Here is a 23459-nt window from a genome sequence, read left to right on the forward strand (position 1 = left end):
TTTTTTTTTTTTTTTTTTTTTTTTTTTTTTTTTTTTTTTTGAGACACAGTCCTGCTCTGTTGCCCAGGCTCGAGTGCAGTGGCACGATCTCTGCTCGCAAAGCAGCTGGGACTACAGGTGCTTGCCACCATGCCTGGCTAATTTTTGTATTTTTTGGTAGAGACGGGGTTTTGACATGTTGGCCAGGCTGGTCTCAAACTCCTGGCCTCAACTGATTCACCTGCCTCAGCCCCCCAAAGTGTTGGGATTACAGGGGTGCAGCTGCAGCTTTCATATAGCAATTGTTAGTAAATGTGTGCTGAGCAAATGAGTCTTGAAAGCGCTCACGATGTCTTCCTGAGTGCTACCAAGAGAAAATCTAATTTTAAACAAAAAAAAAACTAGTTGATTTTGAGAGGATAATATCTTTTCATTCAGGACCTAATAATTTATTGTTTCATGGGGGGCTCCTTTGAATTAACAATGCTGAGTAGAATAGGACTTTACTTTTTATTTTTATTTTTGAGACAGAGTTTTGCTCCCTCGCCTAGGCTGGAGTGCAGTGGTGCCATCTCAGCTCACTGCAACCTCTGCCTCCTGGGTTCAAGTGATTCTTCTGCCTCAGCCTCCTGAGTAGCTGGGATTACAGGAGCATGCCACCACACCTAGCTAATTGTATTTTTAGTAGAGATGGAATTTCGCTATGTTGGCCAGGTTGGTTTCAAACTCCTGACCTCAAGTGATCCACCCACATCAGCCTCCCAAAGTGCCGGGATTATAGGTATGAGCCACCACACCTGGCCTTAGAATAGCACTTTAAAGCAATTTTTTTTCCTTCAGAAAAAGTCCCACCAGAGAAATTTAAATATATGCTATATGTAACACATACAAACATAAACTTCTTTATTTCAATGACAGCCACAGCATTTACAACATACTTACGGTATGCTAGCCACTGTGTTAAGGGTTTTACCTGCTTTATTTTTTTAGTGTGAAGTCAATTAAGAATTTGTGGATTTGAATTGAATTTAGATTCAGAAAGACTTGAACATATCTGATACAATTTACTGGCTTTGCCCATGAAGCTGTTCAGGGCAATGAATTTAAGACACTAGTCCAACGTCATACATCTGCTGTATGGTACAGCCAGAGCCCTTTGGACACAAATATCTATTGAGTGATATAGACAACCTTCTTGGACACACCTGTTGTGTAGTATAGTCAGTCTCTTTTTTTCCCCTGGCCTTTGGTCCAATAGTGTCTTTTTAGATACCATAATGCTTCTACTTTTATCTTTCCATCATCTGTGGAAAGGTAGGATTAAAGTGTAATATAATGTGTCAGTCGTAGAAATCTTCTGAGCTACCAGTCATTACCAAGGTATTCAAAATGGTTTGCTAGTACCAGTATAGATTTGGATTGTCTTTTAGCCTTTGTGAGATGCCCGGAGTTAGCAGTTACCTGTGGCTAAGAAAAGAGACCTCACTCCATTAGAACAGAACCCTAAACCAAACGATCTGATCATCTTATAGATAATACTGTAAGTGAAAATGTAAAAGTAACTAAAAATTTTTTAAAGCGTAGTTTACACATAATGATATAGTAATCCTTGACTTTTGTCATATAATTTGGTAGGTAGACATCAGTGGTTTTAAGATCATTTCTAGTGGGGAGGGCAGGGTTTGTACCCTTCTCTCATTCAGCTGAAAATTATTTAGGCTTTTCTTTTTGAAAGATAACCAAAGTAATCTATGCTTCTGGTAGAACTTGTTAAAAATAGGGAAGTAGCTGGGCAAGGTGGCATGTACCTGTAGTCCTAGCAACTCAGGAGGCTGAGGTAGGAGGATCAGTGGTGCTCGAGCCCAGGGGATTGAGGTGGTAGTGTGTTAGAATCACGCCTGTGAATAGCCACTACACTCCAGCCTGGGCAATGTAGCAAGATTCTATCTCTTAACAAAAAAAAAAAAAAAAAAAAAGAAAGAAAAAGTAATTTTGCATTCAGAAATTTGCTGGAGACATTTTAAAATAAAATGGTAACTTAATTTAAATTTAACAGAATATAACTGAAATTAAAATTTAAGGAAATGCTGAACTTCAGTTCGATTTTTTTACCTGAAACTTTCAGTCTTTTCTGCTTTACTATACTGTCCACATTCAAGAGATGTATAAACAGTATAGGTTGGCATATAATTAAGGGCTGGAATCTGATATACAGGTCATAAGTCCAAGTTTGAGGAAGAATTGAGAATTCTCAGGACATGTAAAGTCCCATTAAAACAAATTAAAAACCTTAAAACCTGTCTTAAATTAAGACAGCTGAAAAATTTTGACAATAAGTTAATGGAGAGATGAGTGTCTTTTTCAGTATTTCAGAACTGTGGAAAAAAGAGCTCTGTTACTTAAAAATTTGAAATCCTGATACACATAATTTTACTTGCTCCCAACAACCTTTGGTGGTATTCCTGTTTTTATCATTGAACGCTGTTGAAAGCTGATGGAGCAGTGTCATCCTGGAGGTGTGGCCAGAATGCCACCATGTCTGATCTGACGCTGTTGTTATCCCATTCACAACTGCAACTTGGGAGTTAAGCAGGGAAGCCCTCTGAGCAGTTCAGAATACGTAGTGCATGTATAGGGTACGTGCCAGCGTGTATTTACATTTCTCCTAAGTGTGTGCCTAGGACCTCTTGTTTTTGATCTGGAGGCTACTTGAATTAAGGACATTTGTTCTGGGGTTCTATTCATAAGAAATGACAAGCTGGAAAGTAGAAATAGAGGTGGCCTGGAGAAGCTGGCATGCCTGACTGGGTAAGATCATCAGCTTGGGAAGCACACAGGCTGTATGGCTTGACAGACATTCCTAAGATCTCTTGGCAGGACAACTGGGTTTTTGATGACTTTGGGCTAGGTCTTGTTCATGACCCAAATGTTCATCAGGTGCATACTATATACCAGGGGTTAGTGTGTGATGATAAACACATTAGGGTCCCTTCCTTGTTCACAGCCTAGGAGGGCACATGGTTTCATATACAAATATAAGTCAGTATACTAAGGGTTACATAATGAGATGAGTGGCATATAGTGGAAGCATAGGGAAAATTGAGACTTCTGCTTCTGAGTGAAAGGAATGCCTTGTGGTCATGGGGAATGAATAGGAGTTGTCCAGGTAAAATAAAAGGACATTCTAGGTAGAGAGCGAGAGAGATCTGTATATGTAAAATAGACAGATTCTGACAAATTTTAGAGAAAACTTTATACCAAATTCGTAACCCATGGCCTATTTTTTGAGGCAGAGTCTCGCTCTGTCACCCAGGCTGTAGTGCAGTGGTATATCTTGGCTCACTGCACCCTCCACCCTCCGGGCTCAAGTGATCTTCTCATCAGTCTCCTGAGTAGCTGAAAACACAGGCGCATACCACTGTGCCTGGATATATTTTTGCATTTTTGAAAGAGATAAGATTTCACCATTCTGCCCAGGCAGGTCTCAAACTCCTGAGCTCAAGCAATCCTCCCACTTTGGCTTCCCAAAGTGCTGGAATTAAAGGCATGCACCATGGCTCCTGGCCACTCATGGCTTTTAAAAGTCATTATAGAAATTGTCAAAAATAAGGCCAGGTGCGGTGGCTCATGCCTGTAATGCCAGCCCTTTGTGAGGCCGAGGTGGGTGGATCGCCTGAAGTCAGGAGTTCAAGACCATCCTGGCCAACATGGTGAAACCCCATCTCTACTGAAAATACAAAAAAATTAGCTGGGCATGGTGGCACACATCTGTAATCCCAGCTACTTGGGAGGCTGAGTTAGGAGAATTGCTTGAACCCAAGAGGTAGAGACTGCAGTGAGCCGAGATCGCGCCACTACACTATAGCCTGGGCGACAGTGCAAGACTCCGTCTCCAAAAAAAAAAAAAAAGAAATTGTCAAAAATATACAAGTAATGAGGCATATAACAAACCATCGTGTATCTACCAACCAGCTTCACAAATATCAACACTTCGTCAATCTTGTTTCAGTAGCCCTACATTGCTTTTGTTGTTGTTGTTGTTGTTGGAGCAGTTTATTTTTTAGTATATATATTTAAGGTCTACAACCTGCTGTTTTTGCAAATAGTCATGTGCCACAACATGGCATGCATATACAATGGTGGTCCCATAAGATTATAGTAGGAACTGGAAAATCCCTACTACCTAGTGACATGGTAGCCATTATAATGTTATAGTACAGTTACCTTATTTTTGAAATAAATTTAGTGTAGCCTAAGTGTACAATGTTTATAAAGTCTACAGTAGTATACGGTAATGTCCTAGACCTTTACATTCACTCACCTCTCCACTCACTGACCCACCCAGAGCAACTTGCAGTCCTGCAAACTCCATTTGTGGTAAGTACTCTATGCCGCAGCATTTAAAAAAATCTTTTAGGCCTGGCGCGGTGTCTCATGCCTGTAATTCCAGCACTTTGGGAGGCTGAGACAGTCAGGTCACTTGAGATCAGGAGTTCAAGACCAGCCTGGCTAACATGGTGAAACCCTATCTCTACTAAAAATATACAAATTAGCCAGGCATGGCTGTGCGTGTCTGTAATCCCAGCTACTCAGGAGGCTGAGGCAGGAGAATTGCTTGAACCTGGGAGGCAGAGGCTGCAATGAGCCAATATCGTGCCACTGAACTCCAGCCTGAGTGACAGAGTGAGACTATCTCAAAAAAAAAATCTTTCAGATCATATTTAGATCATGTTTTTACTGTGCTTTTTCTATGGTTAGATATGTTTAAATACACAAATACTTCCCCTTGTGCTACATTTGCCTCCAGTATTCAGGATAGTAACATGCTGTAGTATATAGCCCAGGCTTGTAGATTTGTGTAAGTACACTCTCACATTCACACAGTGATGCTGACGCTGAATCCCGCACTTCCATTCTCCATCCCTATCATTAAGCCACTGGTAACTGTACTTAGCTTGATACACATATACATAGTGAAGTGATTACTATGGTCAAGAAAATTAACATGCCCTTAATTTCATATAGTTACCTTTCCTTCTTTCTTTTTTTGTGGTGAGAGTACCTAAAATCTACTCTCTTGACAAAGTACCAGTAAACAATACAATGTTATTAACTATAGTCTTCATGTTGTACATTAGCTTTCTAGATACTCATTCTGCAACATTTGATCTATATTTTATCCCCAGCAGTTTAAAGCAAATCCCAGACATTATGTAATTCCCTTTGTAAATAGTATGTATCTGTAGCTCATTAATAAAGATCCCCCTCATGTCATTAACACAAAACAAAATGAGGATAATTCCCTAAGACTCATCAATACCCAGTCCATATGTAGATTTCTCCCATTAACACAGGATTCATTATCTAAGGGATTTTTTTTTTTTTTTTTTGGGGGGGGCACACTACATTTTTCAGGGATGTTGGATACATGGGACTTCACTATAATGCCATATTTTTATTTATTTCTTTGAAAATGCTATACTATTTATTTGGTCTTATTTCTGATCATTTAACTGATCAGACTGGCCCCATGGAGCGAGTCTGGAGGGCTGTACCTTAAAACTTTCTTTATTGCTTGTTTGTTTTACATAAAGGCCTTTTCAGGGATGCAGTGAACATTCAAATTCTGAGAGCTAGATTGTAAATGGTTTAGGTTACTCTGACCAATTCCTTTGATTTTGCTTCAGTGTTTTTTGCTCTTTTTATTTTTTGTAGAGACAGGGTCTCACTCTATCGCCCAGGCTGGAATATAGTGACATGCTCATAGCTCACTGAAGCCTCCAGTCCTGGGCTCAAGTGATCCTCTTGCCTCAGCTTCCCAATGGCTAGGACTACGGGGGTATCCACAATTCTTGGCTAACTTTTAAATTTTTTGTAGCGATAGGGTGTAGCTATTGTCCAGCATAGTCTTGAACACCTGGCCTCAAGCAGTCCTCCTATCTTGGCCTCACAAAGTGCTGAGATTACAGGTGTGAGCCAGTGCGTCTGGCCTTGCTTCAGTTTTTAGCTTCCAGTGTTTAGGTCATGTCCTCCTCAGCCTTTAAAAGCTGTTGCCGGCCGGGCACGGTGGCTCACGCCTGTAATCCCAGCACTTTGGGAGGCGGAGGCGGGTGGATCACGAGGTCAAGAGATCGAGACCATCCTGGTCAACATGGTGAAACCCCGTCTCTACTAAAAATACAAAAAATTAGCTGGGCATGGTGGCGCGTGCCTGTAGTCCTGGCTACTCGGGAGGCTGAGGCAGGAGAATTGCCTGAACCCAGGAGGCGGAGGTTGCAGTGAGCCAAGATCGCGCCATTGCACTCCAGCCTGGGTAACAAGAGTGAAACTCCGTCTCAAAAAAAAAAAAAAAAAAAGCTGTTGCCTAGCATGCCTTCTTGGCATGGACCCAGCACAGTGTCCTTACTCAGATGCTTGTAGCGGTCCCTGCTGATCCTTTAGGGTTGGGCCTTTGTTGTCTTTTTTTTTTTTTTGAGGCTTTCCTAGATGACCTCAGCTTCTTTGGCTTCCTGTCCCTCTCCATTTTTTCTACCCCACACTCTAGCCTTTAATTATATGCTGTCTTTTTCTGTTGCTATAACTGAATACCCAAGACTCAGCAATTTATAAAGACAATTTATTTCTTACAGTTTTGGAAATTATGAAGTCCAGTGTCTTGAGGCTATATCTGGGAGGGCCTTCTTGCTGGTAGGGACTCTGTAGAGTCCCAGGGTGGCTTGGAATATCCTGAGCCTGGTACATGCTGCTAGTCCGTGCCGCTTGTATCTCCTAGAGTGCTGGGTTGAGCTGCCCTTGGGGTTGCTTAGTGGTGGAGTGGCTGAGGAGTGCTGCATTGGGATACAGAAAGCAGAGACCCAAGGGGGCCCTGGGCAGCAACCCCATGGAGGGTACCTGGGTCCTTCTCCTGAAACCATTCTGCCCTTCTAGAGCTCTGGACCCCAGTGATGGGAGGGACAGCCTCAAAGATCTCTGAAATGCCAGTTTTCTTTTTCTCATTCTCTTGATAATTTCATCTATCAATAGTAATCTCCTTAACAAATGATCACCTAGCCACAGCCTTGTTTCCTCTCCTGAACACAGTTTTCACTCTTTTTTTTTTTTTTTTTTTTTTTAACATGGAATGCTTCATGAACTTGCATGTCATCCTTGCACAGGGACCATGCCAATCTTCTGTGTATTGGTCCAGTTTTAGTATATGTGCAGCTGAAGGAAGCACCTTTTTCACTCTATGTGATCAGACTACAGAGTACTGAAGTCTTCCCATTCTGTTTTCCTTAAATTATATACGTTTTGTCTCTAAGTCATTTCTTTGCTCTCACATCTCACTGGATGTGGTCAAAAATAACCATAACCGTGCAGCATCCTGAATGCTTTGCTGTTTAAATATTTCTTCTGCCAGATATCTTAGTTTATTGCTCTCAAGCTCTGCATTTCACAAAGACCTGGGGCATGGACACAATTTAGCCAAGCTTGTTGCTGCTTTGTGACAAGGATGGCCTTTACTCCAGTTTCCTATACTTTGTTCCTCATTTCTGTCTAAGGCCTTGTCACAATGGCCTTTACTGTTCAAGTTTCTACCAACATTTTGGCCATGACCACTGAAGCAATCTTGAAGAAGATTCAGACTTTCCGCTAGCTCTTGTCTTCTCAGCCCACATCAGAATCTCCCCTAATGCTCCACTTACAGCAATTATAGGCTTTTTCTAGCTTACTCCTTCGAACCCTTCTAGCCTCACTGCCCAGTTCCAAAGCCACTTCTACATTTTCAGCTGTTATAGCAGTGACCTCATTCTTGGTACCTATTTTCTGTCTTAGTCCATTTTCAGTTGCTATAACTGAATGCCACAGACTGGGTAATTTATAAAAAAGAAAAAGTTATTTCTCACAGTTCTGGAGGCTGTGAAGTCCAGAAGCATGATGCTGGCATCTGCTTGGCTTCAAATGAGGGCCTTCTTCCTGCCTCATAACATAGCAGAAGGTATCACATAGCGAGAGGGCAAGAGTATGCATGTCAGCTCAAGTCTCTCTTCTTCTTCTCAAGCCCCCAGTTCTATCATGGGAACCCCATTCCAGTGACCTCATCTCATCCTTATTTCCTCCCAAAGGCCCCACCTCCACTCCACATAGGAATTTGAGGATTAAGTTGCCAACACATAAAAGTTGGGGGACACATTCAAACTATAGCATATGCTAATTTTTTTTTTTTTTTTTGGATATGGAGTCTCTTATTGCCCAGGCTGGAGTGTAATGGCACGATCTCACCTCACTGTAACCTCTGCCTCCCGGGTTCCAGTGATTCTCCTGCCCCAGCCTCCCAAGTAGCTGGGATTATAGGCATGGGGTTTCATCATGTTGGCCAGGCTGGTCTCGAACTCCTGACCTCATGTGATTTGCCCGTCTTGGTCTCCCAAAGTGCTGGGATTACAGACGTGAGCCACCGTGCCCAGCCTGATCTTTACTGTTTATACTTCTCTTGCATGTAGACAAAATGAAACAGTAGAAAGGACAAGAACTTTGAAGCCAATGTAATCTAAATCCTTGAGTTTATATACTCATATTTTTAAAACCTTATGGATAAAAAACAAAACACATGAGATCTAACTCCTAACAAAATTTTAAGTGTACAGTATTGTTAACTTATAAGCACAATGTTATGCAGCAGACTTCTAGAACGATTTTATCCTCTGTGAATGAAACTTTATATTCTTTAAACAACTCTCCCATTCTGCTCTACTTCTGTGAGTTTGACTATTTATTTTTGATGATTATTATTATTGAGACAGGGTCTTTCACTCTGTTGCCCAGTCTAGAGTATAGTGGCTTGATTGTAGCTCACTATAACTTAAACTCCTGTGCTCAAGTGATTCTCCCAAGCAGCTGAGACTAAAGGCATGTGCTGCTATACATAGCTAATTTATAGATTTTTTTGTAGAGATGGAGATCTTGCTGTGTTGCCCAGGCTGGTCTCGAACTCATGTCCTCAAGTGATCCTCCCAAGTCAGCCTCCCAAAGTGCTGGGATTACAGGTGTGAGTCACAGTGCCTGGCTGAGTTTGACTATTCTATATGCCTCATAAGAGTGGAATCATGTGCTATTTGTCCTTCTATGACTGTTTTATTTTTCTTGCATAATGTCTTCAAGGTTCATTCATGTTGTATCATGTATCAGGATTTCCTTTTCATGGCTGAATAATCCATTGTGTGTGTGTGTGTGTGTGTGTGTGTGTGTGTGTGTGTGTGTTGTGTGTGTATATATATATATATCACATTTTGTTTATCCATTCATCAGTGAGTGAATATTTAGGATGCTTCTACATTTTCGTTTTGTGAATAATGCTGCAGTGAACATAGGGAGTGCAAATAGCTTTTTGGGATCCTGACTTCAATTCTTTTGGATAAATACCCAGAAATGAGATTGTTGGATCATATGCCTCAGTTTTTTTATGAAGGTTTGTAACATGGAACATGTGCATTGTTCCATGTTATTCATGGCGTGCAGAGTGGGTTCTTTCCTGTCTCGGCACCTTCTCTTGAAATCAGGTGTCCTTATAGTTTGAGTATTTTAACTGTGCTTTATCATAAGTACTTAGTATTTCTTGCTTAACTAATGTCCTATTATTATTTTTTAGAGACAGTCTTGCTCTGTCAATCAGGCTGGAGTGCAGTGGCACAATCATAGTTCACTGTAACCTTGGACTCCTGGGCTCAAGCAGTCCTCCCATGTTAGCCTCCTGAGTAGCTGAGACTATAGGTGCATGCCACCATACCCAGCTAATTTAAAAAATTTTGTGTAGAGATAAGGTGTTACTGTGTTGCCCAGGCTAGTTTTGAACTCCTAGTCTCAGGTGATCCTTCCTGCCTCAGCCTCCCAAGTAGCTAGGTCTGCACTTATGTGCCACCATGCCTGTGTTTTTAACATAGCGACACGGGGTCTTGCTGTGTTATCCAGGCTGGTCTTGAACTCCTGGCCTCAAGCAGTGATCTTGCTTTGACCTCCCAAAGTGCTGGGATTGTAGGTGTTAAGTCACTGTACCAGGCCTCTGTACTCTTTTTGATCATGTCTTCAATAACGTTGAGAATTATTTTGGAGAGAAGTCACCATTTCCCTGCAAAAACCGTTTTATTCACTGGTCACTCACAGCAGCTGTGTCATTGAGGAAGTGTTGACACTGCTTTTGGTTTTTAAGTGACTGTGTGTTATTCCTTCCCAGGGGTGGGAAAAAAAATTGCAAGGTTGGAATTTTCTGGATTGTTAACAAGATCAAAAAGCAAAGATATGAAGCCAAGGGGAGAACGTCTTTCTACAAAATAGTAGTAGAAAGCAAAAAATGCTAGAATTTTGTTGAACTTAAGAGGTATTACAAAAATAACCTGACCAGAAAATGAAGGCTGCTGTTTTTTATGTTACTCTAAAGTGTAAGACAGTTTAACCACCTAGGATTTTTAAGTTGTCTGGATCTTTAAAGAATATTGATAAAAATGCAGATACACATTTAGCTTTGTTTTAGAAGATGACTTGATTTCCTAGGACAGAAGTTATCTCATAGTTGTAATTTCGGTAACCATGGGTGTTAGCCTTGAAGTGGTTGATAAAAAGCTCTCTGATTCTCCTCTACTCAGAGAAGACACAGTTGCGGGCATTTCTCTGCTTTTCCTCAGTTTTCACCTTAAAACTAGTAAAGGAGGGTTCAGTGGCTTCAGCATCCCTAAAACCAACACTGGGGTGTTGAATTCTCCAGAAAGAGAGAGATCCTGTTTTCTCAGTTTGTTGTTGAGGCTTTGTTTTTTTGACATTTTTTGACAGCTAAGATCCAGATCTCGTGACTTGTGTTCTGGCCAGAGGACCCTCAGCTTTTTGTGATGAGTCATTTCCTCATGAGTCCTGAGGTACTGGGCCTGGAACCCCCAGCTCAGAATTGAGGGCAGCAGATCCAGCCTCCGCAGCTGGGAGGGAGAGCACGTGTCAGGAGGAAAGGGCTGGTGGCTCAGGGTATATGAGTAGCCTGACACTGGCACCCATGTCCCCTGACCTGTTCTGGCCATTTGGATGCAGAATGACCTCGAGTCTCCTGGAAGATTGCTAAGAGCAAGGCAGCACGTCAGCCCCGGAGGTGTTAGCAGCAGGCTATCCAGAGAGAATCTCAGGCTCCTTATCAGAGTTGAGCTAGAGGGTGGGTTAGGCCTGTGGAATGCAGGAACAAGAAGCCAAGTTATTAGATACAAGGTCAGGGCCTGCCATTAAGCAGCAAGAGCAGCTTAGCCAGAGCTATTTAAATCTCTATCTTAGAAATTCCCGCTGGGTTGAGCCAGCAAGGGGAGTGTGGGGGCGAGGGTTAAGAGGCTTCAGCTGTGGGGAAAGAAGGGCTGTGGACATTAAAAACAACAGGCCAGGCCTGAATGTCCTGATAGCCTAGACCTAAATAGAGAGGTTTTTAGTGTCCTGGTAGCTCATTTTTAGCCTGCTTGCAAGTGAACAGATCTTAGGGATATATTCAGTGATGAGCTTGAAAACTGAGGATTGGTTATGTGAATCTGGAAGTGGATATAGTTTTAAATTCAATTTAGACAAAACAAATTCCTCAATTTTTCTGAAGTGTAAATTATAACCCTTTATTACAGAACTGTCAGTTAAATTCAGGAAAGAATTTACATTCATGAAAAGCAAATTGGTGCTTTTGGGTGCTATAACTTATCAAGAAATAAATATATAAATCAGGAAGCTGAGCTTTGGAAAAAAGAAATAAATATGAAATCACCCAATAATCCATTCTGAGTAGATGAATGATTAAAGATCTTTGAGGTTAGGTTGCTTTAGATCAAGGGAAAACTCACCCTAGCCTTTGTGGTTCACATAAGCACACATAACAGTGCAGAATTTATTCCTTGGCTCTGTTTGTCATACAGATTAAATTCCAAAGTCAACTGAAGCTTGGCTCATTGCTCACAGAATCCTAACACTTAAACCAATTTTATCATCTTTAAAAAAGTTGGAAACTTAATACGTTTAGAGAGTATAGAAATGCTTAGGCTGTTTAAAAACACTCTAATTCAAATGCCTTGTTTCCTAAGGTCATATGGCCCTAGGTGTCTGGGCAGATTGAAGAAGCAGAGATTAATCAGGCTTCATTGGTGACTTAGGAGGAGGTAGGGGCATGTCATCAATTCAAAGGCGTAGTCCATCTGCTCAAAGAAGTTTATCATCTGGTGAGGAGCTTTACTCAAAGATACCATAAGAAAAGGTAGATGAGAATAAGGAACGGGAGAGTACTCAGATGGAACATTCCAGATCAGAATGGCAGTGCTTTTGAGAAAACCCATCCTGGTTTCTGTTGGTGTTAGAGACCACACGGAAACAGCACATTGCAGTTGGATACAGTCCCCTTCCTATTTTTGAGGACATTTGGTTCTTGTGGACTGAGGTTAGCCATGTGGACATCTCTCCTGGATATAGTGGCAGAAACACACTGGGAGCAAAGTAACCTTTTCTTGGTGCTCAGGGTCATCTTTCAAGTATTGTTCTGCTTTAAAATGCTTTGTTTTGGTGTCCTTGGATGCATTTGGGGATTGAAAGGCTATTAAAACTGTAACAGCCTGTAATCTACTGTTTTGAATTTTATAAATTCTCTCCTGTCAGTCACAGCTTCTCAGGGCTGTCATTGTGCCCATATCACACTGCCCCTCCATTCTTTTTACCTTACAGTGGCCGGGAAAATCACATATTCCCTCCTGTTAGAATTGAATCTGAAAGACAGTGGGAGGGCACTGAGGGAGTGCCTTAGAAGGGGTGTTGGGGGTCGGTGTGAGGATTGGGAAGTTCCCTTCTGCATTGCGCAGGAACTGAGCCCCAGATATCGGCAGCTTTGAAGACTTCCTTGCATCTTGGTTCCTGGTATTTTGTGGATAAGCTGAGGTTGCAGCATATGACTTCTGTCTTGGATAGGCCTCCCCGCCTTTTTTTTCTACTCTTGCCTGAATCAATTTTGTCACAGGAAGGAAAGAATGAAAGTTTTCTCAAGGAAAATGAGAAGAAGCTGAATGGAGGAAGACCCAGGACTGAGCGAGGGCTTGGCCTGTCTGTCAGCCACTGTTCTTACAGTCTAAATGTACTGAGCCCTGCAAAAGGTTCAGTGGGATGTCATGGACCCTGTCATCAAGAAGCCTAGCTGTGGCCGGGCGCGGTGGCTCACGCCTGTAATCCCAGCACTGTGGGAGGCCGAGGCGGGTGGATCACGAGGTCAAGAGATCGAGACCATCCTGGTCAACATGGTGAAACCCCGTCTCTCCTAAAAATACAAAAAAAAATCAGCTGGGCATGGTGGCGCGTGCCTGTAATCCCAGCTACTCAGGAGGCTGAGGCAGGAGAATTGCCTGAACCCAGGAGGCGGAGGTTGCGGTGAGCCGAGATTGCGCCATTGCACTCCAGCCTGGGTAACAAGAGTGAAACTCTGTCTCAAAAAAAAAAAAAAAAAAAAAAAAAAAGAAGCCTAGCTGTCTTTGGGAGAGAGGACTAACAGACCTGAAACTCTCAATTATAAGTGGTGCTTTTGCATCTTGTGTGAGTTCAGAGAAGAGTGATTTAAGTCAGGGGCTTGGAGCCAGGAGGGTGGGATGCAAGTAGGATTCAAGTAAGTGGGCATGGATGAGTTTGTGAATCACCAGTTAGGAAGTGGCAGAGGTTAGGGACAGATGTATCAGCACAGCTGAGGAACTCATTTCAAAGGAGGAATTGTAAGTTTGTGACTGGTTCACAGATCGTTGAGTTGTGTGGTTGATGCAAATGCAGTCTCTTGGGCTCCAGGTGTGATTGCCCATGGGCTGCGGGGGAGGGGAGGTGCCCAGGAACAGCCGAGGTTGCTCTAGTACTGATGGGACACACTTTGGGAAACATTGGTAAAGGGTGGGTAAGGCAAAGCAGATGAATTTCCTTCCCATGATAAACAGAAATTGGGGAAAAGGCATCTAAACTCAACAGTCTTGTGATTGTCTCTGTTACAGAAGAGCAGGTAGCAAGCAGGTAGCCCTAAGAATGAAGGGACTTGGGAGTGACAGCTGGATTAGCACCTCAGCTGGAGCCGGTGTTCCTGCAGTCTTCACCCCAGGTTCTTTCTTATCCAGTCTCTGTCACATCTGAAAACATAACGATGCTCATAAAATGAAGGTCCCATTCAACCTGCATGTGCAACAGCTAGTTTTATACCAAAGAAAGCTCTGTTCTTCAGGCACTGTGGCTCTAAGTAGTTATCCTTCAATGACTTGTGATTTGTCAGACTTGGTGAGCAAGAAAATATGGGTCCTAAGTAAAAAACAAAAATAACTGTTAGGACTATTTGAATAACAGGTGAAATCATAGTGGCAAATACAGTGGGTCAGTAAATTCCTCACATCTGAAAACCATCATATCAATTCTCACAGAGTTAACACTTAATGGAAATATTCTTTACAGGTGAGCTTTGAATTGCTACTTCTTGCCCCTGCCTCCACCTGCCAAAGCAGCCGGACTCAATGGACAGTGCCATGCAGGGCTCACTTAGGGAATGGCCCAGTCTATCCTTCCTCCTGCCTTCTTCCTTGGGCCACAACTTGCACCCACCCGAGTGATCATCACTTGCAAATAATTGTTCACTCTAACTTTCTTTAGCTCTCTCCCCCTTTTTTTGAGGCATAAATATTTCCCACCTGATCCCATCAGGAAGACAAAAGAAACAGCTAGTTGGTCAGGTGCAGTGATTCTCAATCCTGGCTACACATTAGAATCAGCTGGTCAGGTTTGAAAAGCACCAGTGAAGTTTGGGCCCTATCCCCAGAGATCCTGTTTCACTACTTCCAGGCCTCAGAATTTTTTAAGCTACCTAGGAGCTTCTCATGGGCCGTGGGATGGAAAGCTGCCCCAGGGAGGTTGATAGGTATAACAGTACTAGCAGGACACCTGTCTCATGGAAATGGAAGCCAATCTGGGATGGAAATCGGTGTGTTTAATGCCTTTTGCTCCTCAAGCCCCAAATGTAGGACAGATCCCCACGAAGTTCTCCCGTCTTCCTCTGTTATGTAAGCCTGCCTTCTATTAAGCAGCAGCTTTCAAAATGAAAGAAGAGCTGCTTTTATTTGCTTTAGGATTTCTGTGGTATTGTTTCCACTCTGCTCCAGTTGAGTGTGACTCGAACGTCCTCATGAACTAGCTCTGGCTGTGCCTGAGTGGCCTTCGCCACGTAGTTTAGCCTCTCTGGGCCTCACTTTACGGTCATTGCTGCAGAACCCTTTACAAGTGGAGGATTTGGACCGTCACATGGAACTGATGGAGATGCACTTTGGTCCATGAACACATACAGTAGCCTTTGTCTTGTGGTCTGAGGAGGCCCAATGCTAGGCTTTTAGAAGGGTTTTGGAAGAAAAAAAAATTTTTTTAATGAATACTTCTATGGGATAAACAACTTTGAAGTGTCTCTGTTCATCCTTGCAAGAAAGTGATGACCAGTAGGTACACTGTGATAATTCTCTATGAATTTTTTTTTTTTTTGAGTCAGTGGGAAATTAGATCTGAAAATAAAAAGCTATCAATGGGCAGTTGAAGTCCTCATTCAGCTAGACTTTTACCTCCTGTGTTTTAGTTCATAAAAATTTCCACAACAAGTGTATTTTGTCATCTTTTGCTTGAGAATATTTTGTGGTGTAATGCTCATTTTTGCAAAACTATCATGGACCCAAATATTGGCTGTGCATTGAAAAAGGCCTTTGAACAGAGGAATGCCAAAACAGGTTAGTAAAAGTTCATGATTTTTTTTGCTAATCTAAAATTGATTCTGAAGAACAACAACAACAAAAACTCAAGGCATAGTTTCTTTTCTGAGTCTGGTAGGTGACCTGGCTGTAGTTATAAGTAACCTCGCAGACACCACTCAGAGTTGCTCCGGTCTCATTGACCTTCCTTTTTCCTTTCTGTAATTACTGCAGAAGGCCCTTAAAACCCATGTAGGACCAAATACAGAATCTAAACTCTGTGATCACATCACCACAAAAACAGGCTGGAGGGACAGTCCTCCTCCTCTCAGGAAGCTGCCTCCCATGGGACCTCTGCGACACTGTAATTTATAGTGGTGCCTTTGTAGTTTTAAACTCAGAAAGGACTTTTCACCCGCTGCCCTTACAGAAGTGGTTTTATAAATGGGTGGGGAAGAGGCCAGGGAGAAGGTGCATGTGTACATGACCTATTAGATTTAATTTTAAGGGTGAACACATGTCTGTGGGTCCTCTGGACAGAGGGTCTGAGAGCGGGCATGCTGTGGGCTGTGATGGGTATTCTTTTATATTTATCTGTCGGTTGTGGTTAGGACAGATGAGAAGCCTGCCTTTTCTGCTGAGGTGTGCTTTATGAAAAGAGCCTTGGCTAAAGGACACGCAGCAGCTGGGAGACGATTCCCTTCATGGCTGCCAGGGCCCTCTCCCTTTTATGAGCCTATCCTAGGACACCTCAGGTATTTGAGCTATGACTGCTCACCAGGTGGTGCTGTCCTGCAGTGAATGCTTAGATACTATGCCAGTGAGGTCAGCAACCCCAGGTAGGAAAAACCTAGGGTGCTTAAAAGCTCTCTGAGCATTTGCAAGCTGTCACTGAACGTGAGTTGAGGCCTTTATTTTTGAGGAAACATTAAGCATTTGACATGGAGGTGACCACCTGGTTCACGTAGGATTCTCCTCTGCACTTGGCTCAAATGAGACAGCTGACCCTGAAGTGGAAAAAGGCTGAACTCATCCTCCGTATTACTCTCTGGTTTCCTTCCAGAGAAAAGCTTCTGTGCTCCATTCTCATCTTTGAAGTCCTGGTGAGGAAGGCAGCAGGTCTTCTAGAGCTCCTCATTAAACAGACTTCAGAGGAGGAAAGGCCTCCACCCAGCCTTGGCATGCACAAACCTATTAGCTTCCCGGTGCCCTGCCAAGGTGGTTTTGTCGGCCCAAGCATGACTGCACATGATCCCATTCTTTTTGGCAGTGTAGCCCAGCAGGATTGACTTGGGCAGGAGCCTAGTTGGTGGTGTGTTTGAACATGGAGAGCACCACTGAAAAAGAACGTTTTCCAGGATAGGTGTTGCAGTAAAAAGGACATTTCCCAGGGAGATAGGGCCTGGGTCAGTCTCGGGAGCTCCTTGTTGGAATCTTTTAATCAGCAAGTGCATATGGAGCATCTGCTTCTGCTTGTGATGAGAGTGAGAGCAGGAGGGTGGTGGGTGATGCCGCCAGGTAAGACCAGCCCTGGAGAGACTGGGAGGAGGGGAGCTCAGGCGGAATGAAGCCAGTGCTGCAACTCAGGGGCCAGCCAGGTGTTCTGAGCTCACGGAAAGGGCTGGCGAGATTCCATGGGGGTAGCATGGGCATGCAGGTGATATTTGAGCTGTACCTGGAGGATGACTAATTTCCAGAGAGGGAGAGGGGGTTTCAGGTTGACTGAAGAGAGAAAGCAGAGGTCGAGGTTGAGTGGTGTGTTTGGGAATGGTGAATTTTGTAGAAACCTGGGACTCCTGAGAGGTGAGGCAGGAGATACAGGAAGGAGGTGCTCAGGAGGACTTTAGCGTGCTCAGGAGGACTTTATCACACTCAGGGTTTGAGAGAAGTTCTTGGCACGTTATCTTAAATCTTTAAAACATTTCATAGTGGACTGGGCTGTAAACCCATTAGCATAACATAAAGAGAAAACCTGAGATAGTGGCGATAAACCGGATGCATTTAGTACCTTAAGAGCAGGGACTTTTCAGCCGTTGTCCTGCTTCAGCTTGGACAGTGGGCGTCTGAAAAAGGAATGAATTCTCTTGATTTTGCCCAGCCATTGGTCACTCTGCTTTTACTGGGCTTGACAGTATGTATATGTGATGTCTTTTTCTCCATTTACTGCTGCTTTGGGATTTTCAGGGAGGTCAGAGCTGGTGTTTATAAACTGTGCTGCTTGTCTCATAGGGTAAGAGTGCTGACAAGTTTCCTTTTTCCAATTCTCTTGCCAGCTTTCTGTGGTCAGCTTGTTGGGAGGAGCGCATGGGCACCCCTGAATGAGGGAGACAATCACACTCTGTTGCAAGCAAGTGGCATGTGGGGTGAGGAGAGTTGAGTGAGACCAGGGACGTGCTCATAGGGAATCCATGCTCTGACAGACCAGGTATTCGAGATGTGTTATTCTCTGAAAATTTTGAGGTAAATCAGATTTCTTCAAAAAAAAAAAAAAAGAAAAAAACTTAAAATCATTATCTTACTGTGTTAAAGCACTTTTAATAACTCGCATGCTTAGCACACTCTTTTGAAGCTTCTCTAATTTTATTGACTTATGCCCATTTCAGAGTTTTGGGTCTCTTTTTTTATGGTGTCTAGCACAGTACTTTTCCATTGAAAACATTTAATATATGTTGACTGAACGGCTTAGTATCTTGGTTTACAGTTGGCATAAGTACAGTTGTCAGAAGTACCACTGGAAAAAAAAATTCAGATTTTTAATAAATTCAGACTGGCTGTCTAGTCTGTATCATTTTCTTTCTCCTACCCTTCATTCCCCATGAAACACTTTGTAAAGTTTAATGACAAGGCTCCTTATAGCTCCTGGAAGACAGAAAAATAAGGGAGCATTTACAGGCTGCCTTACCTCAAATGCTCTCCATAGATTGGCTTTTTGGGGTCACGTCAGTTACAGCTGGCATCGGTTCTGCCTCGTGCCTGTTCTACAGACTGTCCCGTTAACTTATTTGTGTTTTCATCCCTCTTCTTCCCCTGGGTTTCAAGGAAGATCTTCTAGTTGTGTGGCTTGCTAACCGTGTGCTGAGGTTTTCCTGTACTGTAGTCTTATGTGTAACTTGTGAAACAGAAATACCTATGTTAATGCCAGGAATGATGGCTCATGCCTTTAATCCCAGCACTTTGGGAGGTTGAGGTGGGAGGATCACTTGAGGCCAGCCTGGGCAACACAGACCTCATCTCTACCAAACAAAGCAAAAAAATGGCTGGGTTATGGTGGCCAGCAACTGTAGTACCAGCTACATGGGAGGCTGAGGCAGGAAGATCACTTAAGCCCAGGAGATTGAGGCTGCAGTGAGCTCTGATGGTGCCACTGTTCTCCAGCTTAGGTGACAGCACGAGACCCTGTCTCAAAACGATTTCAAGAGGTTTGGTGAGGCTGGAGGCTCCTAATGTATACGATCTTTGTTCAAGTCATCTTTTTATTTGCATTCTGTCTCCAGTGAGTAGCATGTAAGTAGGACTCAGATATTCCCTCCTTTAAGAAAGAGAATTGGTTGAGAATGGTGTCTCTAATCCCATCTTAAATGAGCACAGCTTGGAAGACTGTGGCTATTTATGCTCAGCCATGCACAGAGGAGGCAGTGAACAGGAGTCTCCAAGACATCCAGGACTAAATGCCTGAGTGGGGGCGTTGAAGAAACTGACCAGGCTCCCTTCTCTGTGGGTGTTGGAAATACTGCTCCAAGGGGTTGGGGGTCAAGGTTAAAGGAGCTTCCAAATTGCTGTGAGTTCTTGAAATGTCTATGAGATGTGCCTGTGTACTCTGCCATCTGTTTTGTGTGACTTGCCAGCAGGATTTCATTTTCTGCACTTACTTCTTCTGTCATACCCTGCTATCCATGAGGAATGCAGTGGCCACGTTGCTCCCCAGAACTTTGGGGGATCCTGCCAAAAGGTAGAGTGTCTCCACAGGGGCAGGGCAGCAGAGTGCATATCACAATTCTTGTGAAGTTTTAAAAATTAGGAATGCTGGGACTCACCTGAGGTATGTTGAACTAGAATTTGGGGAAGGAGCAGTCCCTGCTACGTTGATGATGTTGTTTTAAAGCTCCACAAGAGGTGATAGTATATGTATATCATGAAGTAAGATAGCCGCATATGGGCCAGGCACGATGGCTCATGCCTGTAATCCCAGCACATTGGGAGGCTGAGGTGGGGGGATTGCCTGAGCTCAGGAGTTCAAGACCAGCCTGGGCAACATGACGAAACCCTATCTGTACTAAAAATACAAAAAAAAAACAAACACAAAAAACAATTAGCCGGGCATGGTGGCACACGCCTGTAGTCCCAGCCACTCGGGAGGCTGAGGCATGAGAATCACTTGAACTCAGGAAGCGGAGCTTGCAGTGAGCCAAGATTGCACCACTGCGCTCCAGCCTGGATGACAGAGTGAGACTCTGTCTCATAAATAAATAGATAAGATAGCCACATATGATAAAGAGTTTGAAGGATACATAAAATTAGTTACCAGAACATCGGGAGAGATTGCCTGCTTAAATTCAGTGACGCGTACAAAGCGTGAGTAGTAGTTTTAGGGGAACATATTTCAGAAGTGTCAGATCCTCAAATTTTTTGCTATGTATTAATGATAATTCTATAGTAGTTATTAATATTTGAGATATTTAACTTTTGAAAAATATTTGTATGGGAAGTAAACTTAAAAACCTCTTAGCCTGAGCAGATGTTTAGGGGAAATGTTTTGAGCTCCACTGACCTGTTTAACCAGTTGACACTGCCAGCCCAAACATTCCCTTGTGCCGTAATTTATATCGTAAAACCATTTTATAATTTTAACTTAAAATTGCATGGGACAGCATTTTCTATGATTCTAACACTACAAAGAACAAGAAAAATGACATGGAAGAGCAATTTACTAAATTCAGCCGGAGTTTAGGCTTATTGAGAAATCCAGGTAGAAATCTGCTTAAATGGAATTATATAAGAGATTTGCCTATTGAAACCAAACCTGTCTTCCCGTGGTAACACATTTCTCAAAGTAACATTGAAATAGCAATTTAAGTGTATTGCCCTTAGAGATTTATCAGAAAGGAAATTTATTTAGAAAGTTATGTTTTTTCCCCCTGCAGTTTTTGTTTGGCAGAGAATTCACTAATTTTTTTCCTTCCCTGGGAGCAGCTTTAGAAAGTAGATGGGAACTTAACAGCAAAGATCATGTTAAACGGTTTTGTGGTTTTAGACTGCATCTCTTTTGCAAATTCCTTTTCTGTGAAAGAAAACCTTGCAACCTGTTGCTATTTGATGTTTCATTAATTTGGTCGGTTTGAGGGAGAATGGTAAGTTTCAGTTTTGAAGCTAAAGAATTTTACCATTTAGGAGGGACTGACCCTACAGATGGCTGATCTCCTGATTTCCTTGGCCTCAATAGAAACTGCCTTTGTCCATGTCCCAAATGGCCTCTGATCATTGAACACTGTTGTGACTTGTTAGCCCTTGATACCACTTTTCTGTAGTATTTGATACTACTCATCAATACTCATCAAAGCTTTCTCTTCTGGGTTCCTGTGTACCACTCTTTTTTGAGACGGGGTCTGGCTCTGTCAACCATGCTGGAGTGCAGTGGTGCCATCTCGGCTCACTGCAACCTCCACCTCCTGGCCTTAAACGATCCTCCCACCTCGGACTCTCAAATAGCTGGGAGTACAGGCACAAGCCACCATGCCCGGCTAATTTTTTTTGTATTTTTTGTAGAGACAGGGTTTTACCATGTTACCCATGCTGGTCTCGAACTCCTAAATTCAAGTGATCCACCTGCCTTGGCCTCCCTAAAATGCTGGGATTACAGGCATGAGCCACTGTGCCCAGCCCCTTTGCACCATTCTCGACTGCTTTGTTTTGGCTTCTTTAATTTCTTCTTAGGTCCTGCTGTGTCTGCCCTTGTATGTTCCTGCTTCATACTTGGTGGTTGTCTTTTAGTCTGCTCAGCCTTTTTGGGGGAAACCTCAATAATTCTGTGGCTTCAGCTGCTCTCCACACTTCAACAGACCCCCAAGTCTCTCTGAGTTCATTCTCCTCTCAGACAATCTGTTGGACATTTCTGCTTGGATGACTCATAGGTACTTTTAACTCAGGATATCCAAACTGAACTCATTTCCCCCTAATTATTGCCTGTTTCCTGCTCCCTACTCCAAACCACTCACCCTATGCTTGTCTGCTTTTCCCATTTTGGTCATTGGCACTACTTTCTACCATGTCACTCAAGCCAGAAATTTGTGACTCATCCTTCAGCCCTCCCTCAGCCCCATTTTTAAATTGCTGATTACATTTTATCATCCTAATTTCCTAAATAAAGAAGGAAAAGGCAAACTTAAGTCATTCCACTGTGAAAGGAAAATATCTTGGGCCCCAAAATCAGTAAGCTAAAAGGGAAATTCAAGCTGCGAACTACTTAGGACAAACCTGCCTCTCATTCTATTCAAAGTCATCCCTCTGCTCACTAGATAAATGCATACCTGATTGACTCCTTTGGAAAGGCTAATCAGAAACTCAGAAGAATGCAACCATTTATCTCACACCTACCTGTGACCTGGAAGTCCCCTCCCCATTTCGAGTGGTCCTGCCTTTCCAGACTGAACCAGTGTTCATTTTACATATATTGATTGAAGTCTCAGGTCTCCCTAAAATGTATGAAACCAAGCTGTACTCTGACCACCTTGGGCACCTGTCATTAGGACTTCTTCAGGCTGTTTGAAGGGTGTGCATCTTCAACTTTGGCAAAATAAACTTTCTAAATTAGCTGAGACCTGTCTTAAATTTTGGGGGTTCACACCACTAACATTTAATTATAAATGTATAAAACTTATCACTGGGCCTATATAAACAGGTGTAACAAGACATTAGTGACCATTTATACAATAAACATTCATGCTAGGTATAGTCCTATAAACTTGTCATGTTTTATTTATGATTTTTCACAGCTATTCTGAGATGTGTCATCTCTGTTACAAGTGAGGAATCTAGAGTCAGCTTAAGTGCAGGTCCGGGGCACAGGGCAAGGAAAGCATGATATAGTTGGGGTTTAGAACTACGGGCTGGTGTTGGTCGACCTGACCCCAACACCTTTGCCTTTGTTATTATGCCACCTTGTTTTGAGTTGTTTCCATAATTCCACAGTACTGTTGTAGATTTCTGGCAAGTAGATTGACTTTTGGGGGCAGTAACTGGTCTTGTTCGTATTTGAATCTGTTAACATACGTTTTTTCTTTCTTTCTTTTTTCCTTTAGAGTCTTGCTCTGTTGCCAGGCTGGAGTGCTGCAATGGCGTGATCTTGGCTCACTGCAACCTCCGCCTCCCAGGTTAAAGCGATTCCCCTGCCTCAGCCTCCTGACTAGCTGGGACTACAGGTGCATGCCACCACACCCAGCTAGTTTTTTGTATTTTAGTAGAGACAGGGTTTCACCATGTTGGCCAAAATGGTCTCGATCTCTTGGCCTCTTGATCTGCTTGCGCTGGCCTCCCAAAGTGCTGGGATTACAGGCGTGAGCCACTGCATCTGGCTTTGGATCTGTTGACATATATTCTTTCTTGTAATCAGTGGTAAAGAAATGACCCTTGATGGTCCATGCCATCTGTGGCTTCATCTAGGTACCAGCCGTGGCTCTCCCGTGAACTGTGTATTAGCTGGGTGGCCTGAGATGAGGACAGTGAGATCATGCTGCTTGCCCTCACAGGGTTTTTATGAGAAGGAAATGGACT

At 43.0% G+C, this 23459-nt stretch overlaps 1 protein-coding gene and 1 non-coding gene across 11 annotated transcripts in view; one reads left to right on the top strand and one right to left on the bottom strand.

Moving 5' to 3' along the window:
• The window catches only part of TANC1 (tetratricopeptide repeat, ankyrin repeat and coiled-coil containing 1), a 267662-nt gene that overhangs the window by 49759 nt on the left and 194444 nt on the right, over window positions 1–23459 (top strand). Inside the window, exon 1 of one of the 10 annotated variants that reach the window (XM_032286478.1) lies at window positions 13463–18117. The exons of the other annotated variants lie outside the window; for them this stretch is intronic. The gene's annotated coding sequence lies outside the window, so the exon portion shown is untranslated. Of the gene's footprint in view, window positions 1–13462; window positions 18118–23459 lie in introns of those variants that run through there. 10 annotated transcript variants of the gene reach the window in all.
• LOC116557178 lies at window positions 7089–7195 on the bottom strand. The gene has a single exon (XR_004271391.1). It is a non-coding gene; the product is annotated as a U6 spliceosomal RNA (small nuclear RNA).

The sequence above is a fragment of the Sapajus apella genome, unplaced genomic scaffold, assembly GCF_009761245.1.
Source record: "Sapajus apella isolate SASKATOON/1434 unplaced genomic scaffold, GSC_monkey_1.0 scaffold18, whole genome shotgun sequence".
NCBI classification, from domain to species: Eukaryota; Metazoa; Chordata; class Mammalia; order Primates; family Cebidae; genus Sapajus; species Sapajus apella.